Raw genomic sequence first — 22,950 nt, 5'->3', positions numbered from 1 at the left:
TGGGGTCCTCGAGCCCAGGTGACCAGGATGAGGGTAGTTGAGAGGTGGGGACCCCAGACCAGAGTGGATTGAGAAGGGGTGTGCAGAAAAGCAGTGGAAGCCATGAGGCAGCTGTTTCTAGAAATTCTGATGAGCCATACTCTAGGGGAAGTTGCTCCTGGATCATTTCCTGCTTGGCTGAAAAGCCAAGCGTTGGTAGGGTTTGAGGTCATTTCTTCCATGGGGCCAACTCTTATAGTGCTAAGTCCTATATCTGGGACATTGCCCATTGTAGGTAGAGGTGGGGCAGGAGGGTGGTGCTGGGCTGGAGTCCAGAGGAGGGCCCTCTGATGATTTTGATTTTCTTTTATTATTTTGATTGGGAGAAAGCTGAGAGAAGGACTTTATTGACATGATTTTTTTGAAGTTTAGGTTGAATTGTTTAAAAGATTTTTATTTGAGCTGGAGAAGGTGTGGAGAAAAGGGGAACCCTCCAACACTGTTGGTGGGAATGTAAATCAGTACAGTCACTTTGGAAAGCAGTGTGAAAGTTCCTTAAAAAACTAATAATAGAGCAACTGAGCAACAGCAAGAGCTACTATATGATTGAACACTCCAATTTCTGGGCATATATCTGGAAAAGACAAAAACTCTCCTGTGAAAAGATACATGCATCCCATTGTTCATAGTAGCACTGTTTACAATTTGCCAAGACATGAAAACATCCTAAATGTTCATCGACACATGAGTGGATAAAGAAGATATGGTACATATATACAACAAAATATTACTCTGCCATAAAAAGAATGAAATATTGCTATTTGCAGCAACATGGATGGTCCTAGAGAATATCATATTAAGTGAAGTAAGTCAGAGAAAGACAAGTATCATATGATATCACTTATGTGTGGAATCTAAAAAAATGATACAAAGGAACTTATTTGCAAAGAGAAATAGACTCACAGACATAAAAAACAAACTTATGGTTACCGAAGGGGAAAAGTGGGTGGGATAAATTGCAAATTAGAGATTAACAGGTACAAACTACTATATATAAAATAGATAACCAACAAGGCTATACTGTATAGCACAGGAAACTATATTCAATATCTTATAATAACCTATAATGGAAAAGAATCTGAAAAGGAATAGATATATATATATATATATGTATAACTGAATCACTTTGCTGTAACCAGAAACTAACCTAACATGGTAAATCAACTGTACTTCAATAAAAAATTAAGAAAGTTAAAAACAAATAATCTTCATTTGAAATCAGATTAAAAAGAAAAGACATCTTACAAGCTTTTGTTAATAGAGGCCATGTAGGTCTTTTTAGAGCAAAGTCCTGGCTGTGCCTACATCACTGCCTCACGGCTCTTTAGACATCAGTGGATCCCAACTTTGGGGCTCCCAAGACTACAGTCGATCCTGAAGTGAGGTGGAGGGAATAGGGTGATTTTCCCAAAAGGTGCACCTAGGAATGTCTGAGTTTGGTACAGTTTTATAAGCCTATTTATAGGAATGCCACATGGGCAGCTGGCCTTTTGAGGGTGAAGAACGAGTGTATTTCCAGGCAGGTCATCCTTGTACACAAATCACGAGAGCTAGAAAGCCTCAAAGGTGTATGAACCATGGGCCTTACCATTTGCATCAGTGCATTCTTTCCCCAGTGCTGCTTTATTCATGTAGATTGTGTGAAAGCAACTGTTTAAGACACATGGTCCTTCAAGTAAGAAACTTCTCTTGAAAACTTGAACTACTCCTTAGGCTGTTAAGCACTTTGGATGTTTTGGGCAAACATCATGTCTTGAGACCATGATTAAAGACTGTGCATTTTGGATGAACCCAAGTGGTGTTTGTTTTCTTTTTTATAAGGAGTGTGTGTGTGTGTGTGTGTGTGTGTGTGTGCGTGCATGCGCGCAGCCCTGCACACTTTGGTAAGTCGGATTTTGAAAATTGTATCTGACCTCTCTCAGCTCACATTTCTGCCTTTTCTTATATGGAATGTAAGTGGCTGATCATAAAACCTTAGTTTTAAAACCCAGTGTTTCCTAACTGGTTTGACATGATATGAGAAAACGCTGGTCTTTCAAGCTCTGCTAAAAGCCTTCTTGTAAGGACTTTTTCCTTGTATGTGTGGTTTGAAAACTTATTTTGATGTGGTTATTGTTGTTTGGTTGTATTTCCTTGTGCATGTAGAGGGCCTGCGGTTTCAGGATTTTGAGGGAAGAATTTTTCAGGGTTACTTTTATGAAAACAATCTTCTTCTGAAAGAAGCATCTTTGTTCTCAAGCACAGATCCACAGGGTTTTTAATTATTATGAGAAATCACTATCAGGAGTTTGCCCTACTTGAGGAAATCACCAGCTTCAAAGAAACCATGAGTCCAGAGTCTTTTTTTTTTTCCAGCTGTCCTCTGCCCTGAGTTTAGAGAGCTCTACTAACTTCCACTTATGGGACAATAAGAGTCTGGTTATCTGGAAGGAATCATTTGAACCTTAACCTGTCATTTTGCCTACAAGGCCGGGCTAAAGGGCACTGTGATTATCTTGATCTTAAAAGAGCGAGAGAAGCCTGTCAAAAGAGAAAGTCTTGGTGTGCCCTGCTCACTGCGGCCCCCGAGAGCCGTCTGCCCTGGTCCCTCATCATGCTCAGGTCTCAAGGTTAGTGTCCAGGTGTCTTGTAATCGTTTGCAGGGGACCAGGCTGTATTTAGCAGGTGCTACTGACAACATTTCAGATCCATCCATGGAGGAAAACGGATTCCATTTTCTCTGCGCAAGGGTGGGTCTGTGCAAATAACTTTGTTTCTCAAAATCGTCTTGTTTGCCTTGGGCCGCAGCCAGACCTCTCATGTGGGTGGTGTGTGCTGTGTCACGGACCTCAGCCCGGGAGACTGAACTTTGCTTTGTCCATCAGACTGGGGAGGTGGGGTGTGTATGAAGCCAGCGGCTGGCCCTTGGGAGACTCCAGGGGACCAAAAAAAAAAGGGGGGGGGGGAATGTTTGTGAACCTGTGTAGACAGAGCCTTTGGGCAGATTTCTCTGAGGTTTGGGGCTCTAGGTAACAGGAAGAGAGGAGAAGCCAGGTAAGGACTTCTGGGTTTTCTGAGATTACTCCTTTTGGCTGCATTTTAGAAGCCTCGTAGGGCCTTGTGCTCTTTTCTTGGTGGGGTTGGGGGTGGGGGGTGTGTATGTTTGTATATGTTTGGTGAGGGGAGTGGGCTCTGCTTTTTGAATGTTGATAATGTACTTAGCTTCGGGCATTTTAGCTAACAATGCCACTAGTTTGACTGTTTAAGTAAAAACTAGGGTTCTTTAAAAAAACAAAACAAAAAAAAACTGCTGTCCTACTACCAAAAACCTAGTACTGTCTGGCTCTCTCTGCAGGAAAAATAAACAAGCCCATAAAAATCCTTCAGGCATCATTCTTTGTGATCTTTTATTCAATCCAATTTATGATGAATGTCTTATTTCAAATAAAATTTACCGTCAAGTAGGAAACAGTAACTGTGGAAGAATATAAATACACTTTTGGACTTCTCTGTACCTTACCTGGTCCCAGACACACACAAACATACACAGAGACCTATATACACAAAGACAGAGACACACACATGCCCTCATAGACACAAAGACATGCATGCACACAGACATATATACACCCTACTTATATTCTGACTTAAAAACAGTAGGTAGCTAGCGTCTTAAAGGGCAAACAGAAGGTACAATATAATCAAGTAAGCGGCTGAATCGAAATTGGAACAAGTCTGGACTTTTCACTTTCATTTGGATACTATTACTAACTCTCTCTGCCGGGTTTAGGCTTTTCAAACATTCTTTGGCCCTGGGAGGGAGTTGTATAACCATAAAACTGGAGAATCCTGGCCCTAGAATAAATGTTCCTTTAAAAACCCCAAGGACAGAAAATTGAACACAGCTGTGTAAGAGAAAAAGTGAGGGGAGGGGGGAAAGAAAGTGGAGTGATGGTTCAGGGCTGCGGGTGCCCTGACCAAGTTTCCCAGGGTGTTGGGGCTGTGGTTTCTGGGTGGAAGCTGGGAGCTCCAGTGTTCTTTCTGAAAGTTTCAGGACAAGGTCAGGACCTTCCTTCAGCGAGGTAGATTCCTGTGATGTGGTGCAGAGTACATCCTGGTTAGTGGCCTGTCTTGTCCTGGCCATAGTCTTTTGTTTTCCCTGGAGACCATTAGGGTTTCCAGTCACTTGCTGAGAAGCCATTATTCTGCAAACCTCCCAGTTTCTACTTAAAATTCAACCTCAGAGCCTGAGCAGTTGACACTTGGAATTAGAAGATAAGAGGTTTGAGCCCCAGGTTGCAGCTCCTCTGGCCCCTCAGTCACAGAATTTTCCAAACAATGAGGAGACTTCCAGCATGTGCCCTTGGGATGAACACCATGCTGTCCTCTCTGATGTTTGCTGGGTGGGACCCCTTGTTTGGTTTGTAGCCCTCAGGAAGCCATGACTGTGGACCCCAGCCTCTGTGCAGCCTGGGATTAATCACTTAGCTCTTTGTCAGACCATGTAATGATGATTCATGCGTCTTCCTCTACAAGATTAGATTACTGTAATTTTCATATCCTGGACTGCCCACTGGGGATTTGAATTAATACTTGTTGGTATAGAAAGCGGGGTCGTGTTTCTAAGGAGAAAAAGGCCAAGCTTGCCCACTTGGCCATCAGCAGAAAATATTTAGGGAGGGCCCAGTTAGGAGTGTGACTCCGTGGGGAAAGCGGTCCTGTCTTAAGGGCTCACCATGCAATTAGCTTACAAAAAGGCCTGCAAGCCAGGCCTCCCAGTGCGGGGAGTCCAGGTGCCATGGATTTGCATAAGTGATGCTAAAAGATCAGAATGCACTGAGGCCTTTGCCAGGAAGCCCTGCAGGGAAATCAGCCCTCATCTAATAAGGAAACTCTTCCCCAAAGATTTTGGTATGTGGAAAGGAGGTGAACTAATTCAGGCTTGTGAAACTATCTTGTTGAAGCGAGCAGGACTGTGATCACAGACTAGGGACTGCAGGGGGAGCAGTGAGGCGTAACGAAAAAACTTTTTTACTTTTAAAAAAACTCTGTCTGGTACTTTTCCTGTAAAATAGATATTATTCATCACTTTCCTCCAACAAACATTTATTGAACTTTTACTGTGTCTTGAAAGTGAAAGTCATGGTCTCCAGGGAAAACAAAAGACTCAGTCATGTCCCACTCTTAGCGACCCCATGAACTAGTCCATGGAATTCTCCAGGCCAGAATACTGGAGTGGGTAGCCTTTGCCTTTCCAGGGGATCTTCCCAGCCCAGGGATTTAACCCAGGTCTCCCGCATTGCAGGAGGATTCTTTACCAGCTAGGTACTGTTTGTTTTCATACTGTTCATGGGGTTCTCAAGGCAAGAATACTGAAGTGGCTTGCCATTCAGTTGGTGATGGCAGAGAAGCCTGGTGTGTTGCAGTCCATGGGGTCACAAAGTGTCGGACATGACTGAGTGACTGAAGTGAGTGAGGCACTGTTCTGGGGTACCAGAAATGAAATCGTCTACACAACAGACAAAAATCTTTGTCCTGGTGGAATTCACATTCCCAGGGCACCAAGGTGGGAATGTGGGCCATGCTAAGGACTTGGGAGAACCTTGAAAGTCAAGTGGCTCAGTCGTGTCCGAATCTTTGCGACCCCATGGACTGTAGTCTACTAGGCTTCTCCATCCATGAGATTTTCCAGGCAAGAATACTGGAGTGGGTTGCCATTTCCTTCTCCAGGAGATCTTCCTGACCCAGGGATTGAACCCAGGTCTCCTGCATTGTAGGCAGACACTTTACAGTCTGAGTCACCAGGGAAGTCCCGGGGAGAACCTGGAAGAACTCCTAAATAAACATCATCCTTTGAGGATGTATCTGCCAACATGTTTCTCTTCTCTTCGCTCTGATGCAGTGTGTGTGTTCCATCCCACAGATGAGGTTACCAGACATTTCTAATAGAGCCTCCGAGGGGAGTTTTCCCCATGGATGCTACTAAGGAGTCCACGCTGATATAACAAGTCCAGCAGATGACTTTGAGGTCTTTGAAGGGATCGTCTGCTCTAGACCGAGTGAGTCCCTGTTTGAGGGAGCTGAGGTGTGATCCAGGGTTTTTATCTTTATTTCCTGTCTTGCTGTCTCATAAATACTTCTCACTCCGGAACGCCTGGTGCTCACCCACTTGATCTCTCCTTGGATCCCTTTCCACCATCTATATTATACTCTTCTTTCTCATAATTCCCTCCACTTTTCTCTGGTGACTAAGAGACAATACTTTGCCTCAGAGTCATAGAATCTCAGGTTTTTAGAACCAAACGGGACCTTGGATCAACCTAGAACAGCACTTCTCTGGCCTCTGGACTGAGACCAAGTTGTCACCTGAGGCTGTGAAATGAGAACGATCAGAAAGTAAACTCTGTTTCAGAACTTAATCAGTGGATCTCCATATCATTCTCTTTTCTTTTCTTGAAACTTTTCAGTTTTTAGCATCGTCCACCTACCCCAGAAATTCCTCCTCCTGAACTCACATGCACCCCCAACCCCCAGCCAGCCCTGCCCCGATGTTGCCTACTCGGTGGACCCCACCCTCCAACCCTGTTCTCCCACACTTAGATGTCCAGACAGGGCCCTCCTCAATGCCGTCACCCCAGCCCCCAAATCAACCGTGTCTGCATTATCCTTGGGGTAGGAGGTCACCACCACTTGTGCTGCCAGGATCTCCAGCGGGAGCCACAGACACACTTGAAGCTACAATGCATAGTGGTTCAGCTTTATAGAATTATTGTACTGTGGTTCCGCTTTATTACAGGTTTATTAGGCTTCTGTGGGTTGGCCGACGTGTGCAGCCATCACTTAGAGTTGTGTTTCTGGAGCAGAAGGAGAATGGTTGTGATGACGGAAACCCGGTGGTGGGCTGAGCGCATGCACTGTGCCCCCTCCTCGGGCTGCGTGGGGTCTCGGGGTGTGCAGAGGCTGGGGGACATGGTTACAGAGCGAGCAGCCCCGTTCTTTGTGTCCTCGGAGTATCTCTGGGGTCTGGGTGTTGCTCCCGGTTCTCCTCTGTAACCCAGTACAGAGATGGACTCTTACACAGCATCCCATGGAGGACCACAGGGACGTCATGTTTTCATGCAGAAGTCAGGGCCATCCATTCTGTCTTGTTTAGAGTCAGCAAAGGAAACCCCCTTCTTTTTTTGATTTTTTATTTTGTATTGGGATATAGCCGATTAACAATCAGTGAAGGGGCTCAGCCATACATACACATGTATCCATTCTTCCCCCAACTCCCATCCAGGCTGCCCCATAACATTAAGCACAGTTCCCTGTGCTGTACTGTAGGTCCTTGTTGGTTATCTATTTTAAATATGCAGTGTGTTCACGTCCATCCCAAACTCCCTAACTATCCCTTCCCCACATCCCTCCCACTGGCGACCATAAGTTTGTTCTCTAATTCTGTGAGTCTTTTCTGTTTTGTCGGTAGGTTCATCTGTTTCTTTCTTTTTAGACTTCACGTATAAGGGATGTCTTACGATATTTCTCAAGGGAACCCCTTTTGGTACTACGCTTTGTGTTGTCAGCCCCCTCATGGAAGGGAAAGAGCCTCTAGGTCTGCTCCCGTGTACAAGCGCCTCCCTGCACTGCTGTATCGTATTCCTCTGAGCCAGTGTCCTCCGATTACTGCATTTCTGCCATGCGATGAATCGACAGCAATCCCATACTTTTAAATCTATAGCAGCCGAAATAGAGTAGGTCATACTCTGTACATCTCCGATTACTCTCAAGACTCTGAGTGCGGTGTCCAGGAATGCAATGCTGGTCCAGCCCTGTGAGAGGCTGTGTGCCCGCAGCCAGGACTCATAAAACACGGGCCAGGCCTCCCCCTCTCTCCCAGCAAACTCACATTTCATCTGGACCATGAGGCCAGCAGTTCTGCTCCTGCTGTGTGTTGCTCCACACCCATCGCTCTTGAAGCTGCAGCCTGGGAGAGAGGGCTTGGCTTGTTCATCTGGTGTTCCAAGCCAGTGACCTACACATGACCTTGGAGCTCGAAATATTGTCCTCCAAACCAGTGAAGCTCTCCCTAAGTTTTGAGAGGGAGAGAGACAGACATTGATTGATTGATTTAGACTAACTGGGAGAGGGTGCTTTATTGGTTGAAAAATACTGTTAAACAACAACAACAACAACAAAAAACCCTTTTTGCTTTTTAAAAATCTACCCACAGTAAAAATTTATTTGTCCATGGTCCAGGCAGCCCAAGCTCAGAGTCATAGGGGTGTATTAGTGTAGGTGTTACGAGATGATGGGGTATGTTTTGGTCTTTACGCACAGATGTCGAAATCCCAAGTTTATGGAGAAAAAGAAAGTGATTCCAAGTCTAGTTCCCAAGTTATATGGAGAAAAAGAAAGTGATTCCAAGTCTAGTTCCCAAGTTATATGGAGAAAAAGAAAGTGATTCCAAGGCTGGTCCCATCATAGCAGAAATGAGGACAGACTTCAGACCCTGGTGCTTATATTTTCAACCCCTGGAAAGGCACGGCTTAAACAAATACTTCTCTTGATTGCTCAAGTTCATCGCCATTTAGAAAGCGGAACTTTGCAGAAGGCAGGAGCAGTCAGGCGGAGAACTTTGTTTTACTTTCTGCGCACTGACAGTTCTGGCTGAAATTCTGACGTCCTCCTCTCTTCAGAAATAGGTGCTTCATAGAGGGAAAACTGGACAGTGAGGCTTCTGCCCAAAAGCCTATGAGCTGGCTCCACCTCCTTCATTCCCTGCTTATACAGTGAGGAGCCACTTTGTCACTTTTGTCAGTTTCTAACTCCAGAGGGGTAGTCAGTATCGATTGGTTACTCCTGGAAAAAAAAGAGGAGCATGTCGCTGAATTAAAATTAGAAAGAGACCTAAAGGCATGTCACAGACATTTATTATGTGTAGGGAGTGATGGACACTGCTGGATTCCATGGATGCAGAGACAGATGGGGCCCCTGCCCTTTGGACACGAACAGTCTAGAGGCTGGAATTCACAGAGCATGTTAGGATGGGCTCATCGAGAAGTAGAGTCAGCTGAGCCTTAAAGGATAATGAGGGATTTTCTAAGTGACAAGGAAGGGAAGGAATTCTGAGACCAGCCTGTGTGGTTGGCCTCAACCACATCACCTCTGGGGTGGAGGGGTGCTGGGATGTAGGACTGAAGAGATGGGAGGGGCCGAGTCACAGTAGGGACTTTGGAATTACCCAGCAGGCCAGCCATCCTCAACCCCCTGTTTGTCACCAGCACACGGATGTTGTATGCACGTGTCACAGGATCCTGGATGTATCCAAATGTGAAGTTGGTCATGAACGAGACATGACAGCCTTTTCGAATCACACAGTTGTCAGCCACACATCCGTCACAGTAAGTCACCACAGATCGTGGTCCACGAGATCATCTCTGTTGTTGATGTTCAGTCGCTCAGTTGTGTCCCACTCTTTGCAACCCCATGGACTGCAGCACGCCAGGCTTCCCTGTCATTCACAATCTTCCTGAGTTTGCTCAAACTCATGTTCTGTGAATTGGTGATGCCATCCAACCAACTCATTCTCTGGCACTCCTTTTCCTCTTGCCCTCAATCTTTCCCCTCTTCAGGGTCTTTTCCAATGAGTAGGCTCTTTACCATCGGGTGGCCAAAGGACTGGAGCTTCAGCTTCAGCCTCAGTCCTTCCAGTGAATATTCAGGATTGATTTCCTTTAGAATGGACTGGCTTGACCTCTTTGCTGTCCAAGGGACTCTTGTGAGTCAAGTGCAGTTGCCCCAGGATTCATGTGTAACCTGATCCCTTTCCCCTTCTCCTGATGATCATCTACAGGAGGGTGAAAGTGAGTCTTTTGTGGGGACATGCTTACATTTACTCTTCAAGAACCTCAAATTCACAGAGCTTGTCACATGAGCCTCCATCTAGGAGAAGTAACTGGCTGCCCAGGAAGACACCCACGAGCCCATTCCATGCTGAGATCTGCTGGTGGGGCGAGTTGGGAGATTCCCCCCAGGGTGATGCAGTCAGGCTGCTTAATACACATTCTGGAAGGAGTGGAGAGGATGAGTTTGAGGAGGGAAATGCAGCTGGAGGCTCTTGCAGTAGTTCTGACGAGAGGCAGCTGAGAGAAGGGGTGAGGAAGTAGAAAGCAGGGAGGAAGGCTGAGCTCCAGGCATCAGGATGTGGTCCTGGCTGGAAGGGAGGGTCCGGTGCTGAGGGTGTGATCAGCCAGCAAAGCAGGAGCCAGGGTCACGATGGGAGGGGAGGAGCATAGCATCATTTGTCTCCTGTCTCATATCCTGGTTTTCTGAACTCCCGGGGATCAGCACCATCTGGAATTCTGTTGAGGGGGTTACAGAACTCACTCTGGGAGAAGCAGAGATTTGGTGGCTGTGGAAATGGGCAGAGGATGTCAGACTATATAGAGGCCAGGTCTACCAGGAGGGCCCATGGTTGGGGGAGCAGCTCCTGGGATGTGGAGGGAGCTGGAATTCCGTTGTAAACTTGACTGGGGTTGGGTGGGAGAAGAGACAATGGTTGTGGGAGATGAGTGATGACGAAGGGAGAAATAAGGTGTGCACCGACTTGAAGGTAGAGGTGGGCAGGAGAAACTTGGGGGGCTGGAGATAAGAGAGGGAGGAGCATGGATATTCCTGGGCTCAGGAAGCCCTCATTCAATGAACTGAAGACAAGCTTCATCTTATACCTGCATTACGTGGCTTCCCCAGAGCTGATCTTTCTAACACAAAAGTCCAGTACAAATTAGTTTGGCTCTCAGGAGGGTCATTCAGGGCGTTTGAATCTAAGTTTAACGTTCTGGCATCCGAGAGGATAAAGAGCACTGAATGACCCTCAGACGTCCTGTCCCACCATGCAGAAGGCTAGATTTTGATCTTGTCCTTTTATTTTCAAGAATGATACCTCCAAGACTATAGAACTCTTGACTCTAAAAACCTACTTTTCTGTGTTTGTAGTGGGATGAAATTTTGAGATGGCCAGGTCTCCTCCCTCTGTGAATAGTTTTCTTGTTTCTCAGTGGTTGATCAGGTTTTGAAAATCATGTTGAGCAGTTGATTGAACTGCTGAAAATGAAGGGGAGGGATCCTGTTGTTTATTAGATAGGCCCCAGGAATTAGAGATGCTCTTTTCAGTATCCAGACAGCCTGCCAAATAAACATGCTCAGTTGGAAAGCAATGCTTTCCATTTCTTCTTCTGTGTGAAATATTCTACTTAGGACTATGACTTTCCATCTTGTAAGGGAAAAGAAATATTTCCAATTTGAATTTCTTAGGGTGGCATTGATGACAGGCAAATCCACTTAGATTTACTCAGAGTACAATTATGGTCAGTAACCCAGTTACAAATGGGTTGCATTTGGAAGTTTCATTTGAAGTAGATTTTTAAAAGATGTTTAGACTTTTAATTTTGAGATAATAGATTCAGATGTGCTTGTAAGAATTACTACAGAGAGAGTGAGTGCTGTGTACTTTTGACCCATTCACCCCCAGTGGGAACTAAAATACCATTATCGCCAGGGTACTGGGTTTGATGCAGTTGGTAGAACAGGGGAAGAACTGTCCTTGCTGCTGTCACAGCCCTGTCACCCCAGCCCTAGCCTCTGCTACGGCCTCCACGTCTGCACAGTTATCTTTCAGGGAATGTTGTAGAAGTGCAACCCACAGCATCTAAACTTTGGGGATCAGCATTCTTTCACTCAGCACAGTTCCCTGGACATTCTTCCGGGTTGCTGGAGATATCAGTAGATTGTTCCATGTTATTTCTGAGCAGACTTCCATGGTATGGCCACACCAAATTTTTATTTAGCTGTTCATCCATCGAAGACATCTCACTCATTTTCAGGTTTTGTCTATTGTGAATAAAGCTACTGGGAACATTTGTATTCAGGATTTTTATGAAAATAAGTTTCCATTTCTCTGGAATAGATGTTCAGGAGTGCAGTTCCCGGGCCATGTGGTAGTTTGGTTTGGCAGGTTTAGTTTTTGAAGAAACTGCCAAACTGTTTCCCAGAGTAGCTGCACCATTTTATTTCCCCACCAGTGATGTGTGGTTGACTTTCTCCTTGCCAGTGTAGTCAGTTTTTTTTTTTTTTTTAATGTTTGCCATTCTGATAGGTGTGTAAGGATATCTCATTGTTTTAATTTGCATTTCTTGAATGACTAATGGCGTTGAACATCTTTTTATGTTCAACGTGAAATTTGCCATCTGTCTTTCATCATCTTTGGTCAAATGCCTCATTGTATCTTTTCCCATTTTTTAATTGGACTGATTGGGGTTTTTTCTTTTCTTTCTTTGTTGTTTTTTTTTTTTTTGCTATTGATTTTGAGAGTTCTTCCTGTGTTCTTTATAGTTGTCCTTTTTCAGATATGTAACCACAAATATTTTCTCCTATTCGCTAGCATGTCTTTTCATCCTCTTAATGTGATCTTCTGAAAAAGCAGAGATTTTGCATTGTGATGAATCTAATGCATCATTTTTCCCTTTTATGAGTTGTGTTTTTTTTTAAACTTTGGTTTATGTTCTTTTTAAAAAATTTATTTATTTTAATTTTGGCTGCTCTTGGCCTTTGTTTCCGCACGTGGGCTTTCTCTAGTTGCAGTGAGCCAGAACTGCTCTCTAGGTGTGGTGCTCTGGCCTCCCATTGTGGTGGCTTCTCTTGTTGCAGAGCATGGGCTCTAGAGCGTGGACTCTAATTGTGGCACATGGGCTTAGTTGCCCTGAGGCACGTTGGATCTTACTGGACCAGGATCGAACCTGTGTTCCCCTGCACTGGCAGGTCAATTCTTAACCACTGGACCACCGGGGAAGTCCAGGTCTAAGACACTGAGTGCTTTTCGTGTTGAGAACAAGAACTCATCTAGGTCCTGAAGGTTTTTCTCCTGTTTTTTTCCCCCCTAAAAGTAACATAGTTTTATATTTTACACTTCATGCTTCACTTTGGCTAATTTTTATATAAGGTGTGAAGATTAGATGTAAGAGTTTTTTTGTTTGTTTATTTTGGTCTATGTCTGTCCATTTGCTCCAGAACCATTTGTTGAAATGGTGTCTTATGTCAAAAATTAGTTATATTTGTGTGGTCCATTTCAGGATTCTTTATTCTAATCCATTATTATAGCTTTTTAGGAAGGCTTAATATGGGATAGATTACTCTCATTTTATTCTTTTTTTTTCAAGATTGTTTTAGCTACACTAAGGTCTGCCTCTCTTCCTATAAATTTGAGAATAAGCTTATCTTTTTCTACCAAAAATTCTCCCTGGCATGTTGATAGGGATCGCATTAAATCTAGAGATCATTTTAGGGGAGAACTGACATCTTTACTATGTTGACTCTTCCAACCCATGAACAGAGTATATGTGTATTTGTTTATTAAGGTCTCCTTGGTTATATTTTATCAGCATTTTAAAATTTTCAGCATGCAGAATCTGTATATGTTAAGTTTGTATCAAGTTATTTTTGTCATGATTGTAAAAGCATTGTGTTTTAATTTTGGTTTCCACATGTTCATTATTATTATAAAATAGTTTCCATAGAATGTAGTTTCTCTTAAGACCAATGTCATGTAGTCATAGTTTTTAGATTAGCCCACAAAAGCCAGATTAAAAGTCATGCTAAGGCTGATATAATGAAGTTACTAGTGTTAGGTAGTTAAAATAGGGAAAAGGAGTCCAAAATGGCGGTGGCTAAAAGACCTGGAAGGGAAAAACCCGCAAAAATAGAACAAAGGAAGGTCCGAGGCCCGGAGTGAGGACCACAGGTAAAACAAACAGCACTCCTGGCTGGCCCAGTGTACATAGGACAGGCCCAGGTAGAGAGAAACATATAAAAAGAGGAGCCAAAGCTAGCTCGCTCGCTCGCTCTCCTGCATGCTGGGGCGCTCTTCTCTTCGCGTCTTTGGGTTGACATGCCCTCACGCCTGGAGGATGGGTTTTCCTGCTATCTTCTAAATAAAGCAGAACTGTAACACTGATTTGTCTAAGAGCTATAACCCGGTCTGTCCAAGACCCAAGAGCTGTGACACGCCGAGGGCTTTAATGTCCGTCACTCCAAATCCTTGTTGTGACGAGACAGAACCGAGGAGCATACACTCGCCTGACGCTAGTAAGAATGATAGACTACCATGTGGTTATTACAATTCTAGTATTAAATAATAGCAAATGAGAAATAATTATAAATATTATAAATAAATATTTTGGAGAGGTCTAAGTCTAGTTCTTATATTAATTTATAAAATGTGATATTCACTTTTCTTCATGGGTGTATCATTAAATCTGCTGCCACGCATATCAGTTCTGATGCTGTCATATTTTGGGAAAGAAGTGTGTATGATAAGAGTTTCCTAATTTCAGGATGCAGTCAGGAAAAAAAAAAAAGAAAAAAGTATTTAAACACATTGCACAGGTAGAATTAACTGGACTTTGAACAAAGATTAAAAAGCATGTAAAAAAGATGCACTTGAGAAGAATTAATCTATTAGACTCCAATGCATTGAGCTAGGCCAATTCTGTTGCAGCAGAGAACAATAACCTCAGAAGCATCCAAAAGTTAGATGTTTATTTTGTGGGAGTGAATCTGTTTTGGGAAAAAAGCCTGCATCGTTGTGGTAGCAGTGATTCATTGTCTCCTCTCTCCTTAAAATAAAGACCTCAGTAGTTAATTATTTCACCTAAGTTTTTATTTATTTTTACCCTGCTTGCTCCAGGAGGAGTTTAAAGCACCATATAGAAATATATAAAACAAAGTCAAATAAAATTTTAAAAGGGTAAAAAGCAAAATTAGTTGAAGGAAAAATTAAGTGAGGCCCCATGGGGATGGAGATTAGAAAAGAGTCATGCTGTGAAGTTTTGTTTGTCATCTTGAGGTGATTAAAAAATTTTTTGGACAAAGCATCTTTAACCCTTGCGCAAATGAGTCACGAAGCCGGTGTTTAATCATTACAGCTGCCCAGGGTATCTGCCTTCTTCACCTGGCCACAGGACTGTTTAGAAAGAGGCATTGTCCTGCAGGGTTAATGACTAACTGGAATTCAGGTCCTGCTCTGGGAGCCTCTGCTGACTGGTGCAGCTGGAGGGTCAGAGAATGAGCAGCCAGCTGCCTGCCCCCAAGCAGCACAGAATTCTGAGTTCTATGCTTTATGCTAAAGTTAGAATGAACAATTAAGACATTCTGTTAATCTTCCCAATGACAAGGACACCCACAGTTGTAAGTATTTTTATAAGCAGGGTTGTAATATTAGTTTGAATACCTAAAAAACATAAATAGCCTTTTAAGAAGTGGTCGTGCCGACAGTTCATTTCCCCCCACCCCCCCTTAGTTAAGTTTCTTCTGGTTTTTGAGTGAGTTGAACAACCTGAGCTCCATCTGAAGCAAGATCCATCCATTCAGAGCATGGTCTTTGGTTTTAAAACAAAACATTTGTGTTGTTTTAGAGAAATTACTTCCAGGGCAATTCTTTCATCTGATGACTCATTTTCTATCGGAAATTTCTCTTTTTGGAAATGGGGAGAAACCCACAGATGTCCGCACCACTTGTAAACTTGTAAAGAGATATATGCCTTTATAGCATATTGTTTATACATGTATGCGTATGTTACTTTCTGAATGTTGGTGTCTGAGCTTTATCAGTGCTTATGTGTTCTTTTATAATCCGAAGACTAGCATTAGAAAAGCATTTGCCTATTCAGTTCTGTATGGCTGTAGCCTGTCCAGGAGATGGCTGTTGCATTTTTAGTTTCTCTGTAAAACAAGCTGAAAGACAATGTGACAATTCTTATTGCACTTGAGGTTGCCACTGGCCAGGCCTGTTGCAACAGCTGATGGGCCCCTCTGAGTTTCAGGAGCTATTTCTGGTAGATGAGCTGAGATCAAGGCTCTCCCAGTTCAGGCCATAAAAGGGCCGTCTCATGTGGAATTGCTCCACTGCTTCTGACAGCGTCCTTAGAGGCTGAAGTGTCCTCAGGTTTTACTTGGATTTACCCAGGAATGGATGGCCACACCAAGGCCAGATTGCGGAAGTTCAGCATCAAGGATACCAAGGGACCGACAGCTTCAAAAAGAAGACACTTGTTGATAATATTTTGGCGGTCTTTTTTCAGAGAAACTTTTGGGATGTAGCCTTCACCTGTTTTATTGCATTTGGCACCCAAACGCCATTTGGAAAGCACCATTCTAAATTTATCCTCTTCTGAATCATCACTTCTGATAGATGCAGTTGCCTTGTTTGCGTTGTGGTATTTGATTTTGTACAGTGTTCCTTGGGCTAACTTTTGATATTTTGCTTTTTGTTTAGAATTTGAAAGTAGTATTCTTTGAAAGGAGACGCACAGAGAATACTTGAGGACAACAAAAGCCGAATAAGAGGATATAACGTGTTTTTTTTTTTTAATTAGAAAAATAAGAAATTACAGTGTGATTTTCCCCCCTTTAACTTAGAGGAACAAGGATTGTACAGAAATTTGAAGTAAGTGACAACCCTTCCTATAAATCTAAATGCAGTTTGTTTTTTTTTTTCCTTAAGTATCATTTGTCTGAGCATGCTTCTGAAGGATTTGTAGATGTCAAATACTGGAATGTTCCTGCCAGTATGTGCTAGTCGTTGCATACTTCTGTAGGTACCCTTGGGCATGTTTTTGGTTTTGGAATGATTGCATTTTTTTTTTTTTTATTAAAAGCAAAATAACTTAACTTTATGGTTACAGAAAGCTTGATACTAACAATTCAGCCTACAGTCTAGAAGGTACTCCTGTCTAAACGTTAAGCACTTGAAGCCTTGGGATTAATAGCATATTCACAATACAAAGTACTTCAATCATTGTATCGCATGTATGGAGGTGGAGTTCAGAAGGTCAAGTTTTATTTCTTTCCTATTATTAATCCATGTGGAAATATTAGGTTGGCCAAAAAGTTCGGGTTTTTCCGTAACATCTTATGGAAAAACCCAAACGAACTTTGTGGCCAACCCAATATAAATCATCAGTGTACCTTTTGTATGGTCTTTGTTTTGAGGGTTCTTTACCTTGGTCCTCTGATTCTTTAAGTTTAATTTATAGAACCTCTGGTTTTTCAGGATTTATTTATTTATTTTTAAAATCTCACTCTAGTTTCTAGGTTTGGGGCTGTATTTCATTTTTTTTTTGTTCTCCAAGAAAATAATGCCATATTATTCTTGTAAAGCTCTAGAGACAACTGTGGTCTGTTTGTAATTTAGTTTGGTGATTTACTTGTGCTGAAAAAAGGATGGTTTCTTTTTTTGTTTTTATTTCTTTATTTTAAAGATGGTTTCTTTATACTGTATCAGATGGACCAGTAGGGGCAGTAATTATTTTTATCAGGTGGAAAAACAGAATATTTATAGAGATGAGCCTCATCAGTGAATACTGCCATGGTTCTCAATCAGACTGAGTGCCGCAACTCTGGGGGCTTTTGGAAATGCTCGGTTGTGATTCTGGTTTTCGTAATAACTATGGCTGGCGTTTGAGGGGATGTGGCCACAACTGTAAATGCCCTGTAATGGGGGACAGTCCACGTGGTAAGGTAAAGCATGGCCCTGGCCAAAATGCTGGTGGTTTTCCTGCTGAGAAAATCTGCAGGGTGTCAGTGATCCTCCCGATCCCGGGGTGAAGCAGCATGAGCTAGGCACATTGGGACTGCGTTTATTCATCAGCCCAGGAGGACTCTTGGGAAGCCAAGTAGTGGGTGTCCTGCCAGGAGTAATCATCCTTGTCTGTCCTCTGAGAAAGTGACACAGGTGGGCACAGAGAGGCGGCTTGCTCATCTTGTTTCCTCCTGGACAATTCTCGTCCTCCCCCAAGGAAATGCTAACTCTGGAGCCACAAGGGTACTATTCCAAGCAGCATTCAGTCAAAGCGCCCAGCTCACGTCTCTTGGACTCAGCGCACACAGGTAGCTCTGCTGGTACTTTTAGGACATCTTGTTTCTTGGTAACAAGAAACAAGTAAGATTTTTGAATTTCCATTCGGAATGAAAATCTTTGTCAACACCTAAGGTCGTTTAAAGCTTTACAGTTCAGAAACTATATCCATAGAAGAGGGCTGTTGGCTTTTGCAAGGTTGTCCAAGAGAGCAGCAGTGTTCAGAGTCAGAGGCTGCATGGAAAGCTGTGGGAGCGACCACTGGAGGCAGCTCTTTGTTGCCAGGAGTATTAATACACTAGTCTGGGGGCTGCCCTGTGACCAGGTGAATTCCCCGGTCTGGAACTTTCCTGCAGTTTTTCCCTCTGAGCTGGAAGCTGCATGGTCACTGTACCTACAGGTCACCAAGACAGCTGAGTCAGTCTCTGAAAGGATGCTTCCATCCCCATACCTCCTGGGCCTCCCTGCCCCTTCCCCTTACCTGGATGATGGCATCACCCTTTTGCCCCATGTCCTCTGCTGTCCTATCCATCTTCAGAATGACCTTGCTAAAGCAAGAGGAGTGACTGAATGAGTGAGAGTCGCTCAGTCGTGTCTGACTCTTTGCGACCCCATGGGCTAGCTTGCCAGGCTCCTCTGTCTATGGAATTCTCCAGGCCAGATTACTGGAGTGGGTAGCCTTTCCCTTCTCCAGGGGTCTTCCCAACCCAGGGATCGAACTCGGGTCTCCCACGTTGCGGGCAGATTCTTTACCATCTGAGCCACCAGGGAAGCCAAACCAAGGGGAAAGCAAAACCAAACTTTGCATAGTTTCCCACTGATTAAAGGCTAAAGCCCAGCTCCTCAGCCTCCCCTTCAGGGTCTTTCATGCCACTTTTTTTGCTGGGACTCCTCCCTGAAATATTCTGCCATCCCCTGCTTGCCAGGGAAGTGATCTCAAAGGAGATTTTCCCAGAAGCCTCCTCTGACCTTCTGCCCCTGGGTTCTGGGGCCTTGACTTAAGCCTGTGCTTTATCCCATGGGACCCTGACACTGTGTTCTGGGGCCCCCTTCCTCTGTAGGGGGTGCTCAATGAGGCACCTGGGTCCCAGCACCCACTGCGTAGTAGCTGTTCCGCAGATGTGAGCTGCTTGAATGCCTTGAAATGACCTGTGGGTTCTTCATATCAGAACTTAGCTGCATAAAATACTCTTGCCATTATTATTCACAACAGAAGTGGGTGTTCTGTGTTCTAAGTTCTGTTCCCCCGCCCCCCCCCCCCCCCATATCTAATAATGCAAGCAGAAAGACTCGTCCTCCTATTACAAGCCTGCTGGGGTTTCTGTATATGCTCTTTTTGCCAACACAGGAAATTAAGGTGCATGCGATGAAATCAGCCACTTCATTATTGGAGTTTTGCCGAAAATGAAGAAACTCTTCTTGTGGTGTGATTTCATTTAGGTGCTTTTTCTGAGCATTAAACTTCGTCCCTAGGGTGAAGCATCTCGGGGTGGTTGGCCTCCAGAGGAGGGGTACAGCAGCTGGATGTGGGTTCAAAAGGACCTCTGTCCCACTTTCTCACGGCCATGCACTGATGCAGAAGGTTTTGAAAGAGGGGTGTATTTCACCTCGTTACTTGCTTATTCTCTTCTGAAAGTTGATCCTTTAATCCCAAGCAAGTTCATAACCCATTTATAACCGGCTTTTGTGTACACAGAGTCGAAGAGAGCGCTTTCCTGTTTGCTGTGGGTCATTGACTGGCCCATGTCCCAGCCCTGGGTTCATGTCAGCACGTGCTGTGTTGAGGGTTTCATCTCAATATTGCACACCTGGGTACAGATCGCACGATTGAATGAGTGTTCCCCATCTTTAGTGAACTCATTCCCTACAGGGGCTCAGATGCAGATAGAACAGAGCTGTTATCCAAGGTGGCTGGAAGGGATGAACAAAAACAATATCATTACCGTTGCCCAGCCTTAAGGCCACGCTTTTTCCTTACATGACCTCACTTAAGTTTTCCCAGGGCCCCTGAGACATAATACTATCATTATCTCTGTTCTACAGAGGAGGAGAACTGAGGCTTAGGGCCTAAGGGCACGTATCGAGGGGTCAAGGTAGAACTGGATTGGAACCCAGAGCTATCTCACTTCAATGCCTATGTTCATAACCACTGCTTTAAGTCAGCGGGTCTCAAGCTTGACTGAGCATCACCTGCACTCTTGTTAATGTGCAGGTCGTGATTGGGTAGGTCTGGGTGGGGAGAGAGTCAGCAAGCCAGCGCCCAGGTGATGCTCACGCCTCTGGTCTGAGGACCAACTTTGAGGAGCATGGTTATAAATGTTTCTCAAGATGGAAGCAACCAGGTCAGGGGATTCGAAGGAGCCCGGGAAAAAGTGATTCATTTCCTTGTGCCTTTCACACCCTCCCTCCCATGCTTTGCCTGCGTTGTTGCCACTATTTCTCTTATTTCCAATGTCTGTCTCCCTTTCTCCTGGCTCCTCCTCGAGTCCTGCATCCTAAATAAAGCTCATCCTGACCTCAAGCTCTCCCTCCCTGGCCCACCACCCACCCAGCCCTCCACGCCCGTGACTCCCAGGAGCTCCTTCTCCCTCCCAGACCCGCTCATCTCCCGGGTGCTCTGACCTCGCTGAGCTTTCCCTCTGAGCATCTCTGTCTCGGGATGCCACCTTGGATGTAGTAAGGTTGTGAGACACTGGGCATCCCTGGATGGCTGTGTGCTTGGGCCATCCTCTTGCCTTTGTTTTCTGAACCATTTGCACAGCTCATCTTCTGAGGGTCCACATTAAGATAAAAATTCTTGTGCTGCTGGTTATACCTTGAATTAATTGTACAACCTGTCCATTTCAGATAGAATATATTCATTTGCATTTCAGAGCTTATTGACTTGCTTCATTAGAGTTTATATCCTATATCACCTGTATTGTTAGAATTATGCATAAGAAAGAAAAATTAGTTTCTCACTCAAAGGGCTTTTATAAGTAATGTACCTATAATTTGGAACTGGTTTTTTTTTTTCATTTATTTTTTATTGAAGTAGCATTGGTTTATAATATTTTATGTTTTGTGTGTACATTATTTTTCAACTTCTGTATACCCTACAGCATGCTCACCACCAAAAATTTTGTTTTCATCCATCACCATACCTATTTCATCCTGCCTGCTCCTCCCCATCTGGTAACCACTGCTCTGTTCTTTGTATCTTTGCACCTATGTGTTTGTTTTTGTTTGGTTTGTTCATTTAGTTAGTTTTTTTATTCTCCCCATATGAGTGAAATCATATGGTATTTTTCTCCATCAGAGTTATTTCACTAAGTGTAATACTTTTAAGGACCATCTGTGTCATCACATATGGCAAGATTTCTTTCTTTTTTTATGGCTGAGTAGTATTCCAGTATGTGTTTGCGTATCACATTTTTTTTCCCTTTATTCACTGATGGGCACTTAGGTTGCTTCCATATCTTAGCTACCACGAATAATGCCAGGATGAACAGAAGGGTGCATATTTCTTTTCTAATTAGTGTCTTCATATTTTTTAGATAAATATCCAGAAGTGTGATACTTGGATCATATGGTAAATCTTACTTTTTGAGGAATCTCCATACTGCTTTGCATAGTGGTTGTACCAGTTCACATTCCCACCCCATACATGAGGTGTTTTGGTTAATGAGAGGTCTCTTATTTCCTTCCAAATTCTCAATAATGTTCTGAGTATGGAAAGTAGACAGAACTCTTAGGTTCAGATATATATGGTCATTAAACAGAAATATGGTATGGATATTTTTATATTTTTAAGACTTCAAATGGTTTAAATATTTCAAGGCATGGTCTTTTCACAATTCTGAAAATTCTGTATCTAATTTTACCACATATAACCAAAATTTTTAAATAGACACATACTGTATTTACACACATGTTACACACTCAACAATGAACAAGCCACTCCAGCCAAAACTCAAACAGGAAAGCAATTGATTTTCAGTAGTAGCTTAAAATATGTTGAATTAAGAAATGACTTATAAGAGAAAAAATAACTTCTGAAAGTTTTAGTCCTGTTTTTGTGTACAGATATTCTTAGAGAGTTTCTTAAATTGAAGGTGACATTTCAGCTTACCATGTGCTAGAATGGTCACCAAATTTCAGCTATATTCATTTAATTCTGCAATTCCTCTATTCATTTAACAGTATGACAAAACCAAAAGACAGATGATATTCAAGTGTCTATCATTTGTTGACAGTACTGTGTTGGATACCTAATGTAGCTCATGACTCTATAGCTTTGAATCAGATTAGGGCTTCCCTGGTGGCTCAGACCTGAAACAATCTGCCTGCAATACAGGAGACCTGGGTTCAGTCTCTGGCTTGGGAAGGTCCCCTGGAGGAAGGCATGTCAACCCACTCCAGTGTTCTTGTCTGGATAATTCCCACGGACAGAGTAGCCTGGCGGGCTACAGTCTATGGGGTCACAAAGATTTAGACATAACAGCAACTAAGCACAGTACACAGAAGAAGAAAAGAATGGGGCAAGCCACTAAAAGGTAGACAGCTCTGCAAATTATGCTCATGGTCTTAATTTCCACCAGATGTTCATTTCAGGCACACACACATAATCCTTCGGCTTTACGATTTCATACATTTTTGATCGAACACGTTGAATATTTTACAGTTCCGTGACTGGATAACTATTGCCATGATGCGGGGGACCAGGGTGAGCAAGCCTCCTGTGAAGCTTGTTCCACAGCACAGGAGCCTCCCAGGGAGATGGAATTTATTTATTTGGATTGGTATCTGTTCTTCCCTCCAGAGACTTCAGAGAGCTTGCAGGCAACTCATAGTTCTTAAATATTTAAATATTCCAAAGTGAGCTGTAGGACGAAGGTACAAGGATGGGGAATAAAATTGGCGGGGGGGCGGGGGGTGGAATATTGTGAAATCTACAAGCTGCTTGCTCTCCCCACCCTCGGGCTCCCTCCCAGAGCTCTCAGGAAGCATTTTCCCTGCTCTGAGTGGAGAAGGAAAATCTCACATGGATATTGAAGATGTGT

General features: G+C 43.6%; 1 protein-coding gene across 9 annotated transcripts in view; it reads left to right on the top strand.

Moving 5' to 3' along the window:
• The window catches only part of SVIL (supervillin), a 254,554-nt gene that overhangs the window by 74,033 nt on the left and 157,571 nt on the right, over window positions 1-22,950 (top strand). Inside the window, exon 1 of one of the 9 annotated variants that reach the window (XM_065921233.1) lies at window positions 16,006-16,498. The exons of the other annotated variants lie outside the window; for them this stretch is intronic. The gene's annotated coding sequence lies outside the window, so the exon portion shown is untranslated. Of the gene's footprint in view, window positions 1-16,005; window positions 16,499-22,950 lie in introns of those variants that run through there. 9 annotated transcript variants of the gene reach the window in all.

The sequence above is a fragment of the Muntiacus reevesi genome, chromosome 2, assembly GCF_963930625.1.
Source record: "Muntiacus reevesi chromosome 2, mMunRee1.1, whole genome shotgun sequence".
In the NCBI taxonomy this organism is placed as follows: Eukaryota; Metazoa; Chordata; class Mammalia; order Artiodactyla; family Cervidae; genus Muntiacus; species Muntiacus reevesi.
This window is presented reverse-complemented; position numbering and strand designations above follow the sequence as displayed.